Below are 585 nucleotides of genomic sequence, written 5' to 3'. Positions count from 1 at the left end.
GCTTAGTGATCATCTTGTTCTGAGCCAGGATTGCATCCATATGGTTTAATTCCAAGACTCCCCTATTATTACTTCTTTCTGAGGCATAAAAATACTCATTATCAGCCACTGTCTCTATAACATCAATGGCTTCTTCAATGGTCTTCTTCTTGTTTAGGGAACCTCCAGATGAGTGGTCTATAGCTTTTCTGGATTCACAATTCAGCCCTTCATAGAAGATGTGAATTTGCAACCACTCATTAAACATATCAGGGGGGCATCTCTTTGTCAATTCTTTGAATCTCTCCCAAGCTTCATAAAGAGTTTCACCATCCTGCTGTTTGAATGTCTGCACTTCAGTTCTTAGCCTGTTTACTCTTTGGGGAGGGTAGAACCTTGTTAGGAATCTGTTTATTACATCTTCCCAGGTAGTCAAGCTTTCTTTGGGAAATGACTCCAGCTATTTTGAGGCTTTGCCTCTCAAAGAAAATGGAAATAGTAGCAATCTATAGGTGTCAGGATGAACACCATTAGATTTAACTGTGTCTCATATCCTTTGGAATTTAATGAGATGCTCATTAGGATCCTCTTGTGTACTACCCCCAA

At 39.7% G+C, this 585-nt stretch overlaps 1 non-coding gene across 1 annotated transcript; it reads left to right on the top strand.

Moving 5' to 3' along the window:
* Positions 1 to 241: 241 nt before the first annotated feature.
* Positions 242 to 349, top strand: LOC112788635 (small nucleolar RNA R71). The gene has a single exon (XR_003195992.1). It is a non-coding gene; the product is annotated as a small nucleolar RNA R71 (small nucleolar RNA).
* Positions 350 to 585: the final 236 nt, after the last annotated feature.

This window comes from Arachis hypogaea, chromosome 20 (genome assembly GCF_003086295.3).
Source record: "Arachis hypogaea cultivar Tifrunner chromosome 20, arahy.Tifrunner.gnm2.J5K5, whole genome shotgun sequence".
NCBI lineage: Eukaryota > Viridiplantae > Streptophyta > Magnoliopsida > Fabales > Fabaceae > Arachis > Arachis hypogaea.
This window is presented reverse-complemented; position numbering and strand designations above follow the sequence as displayed.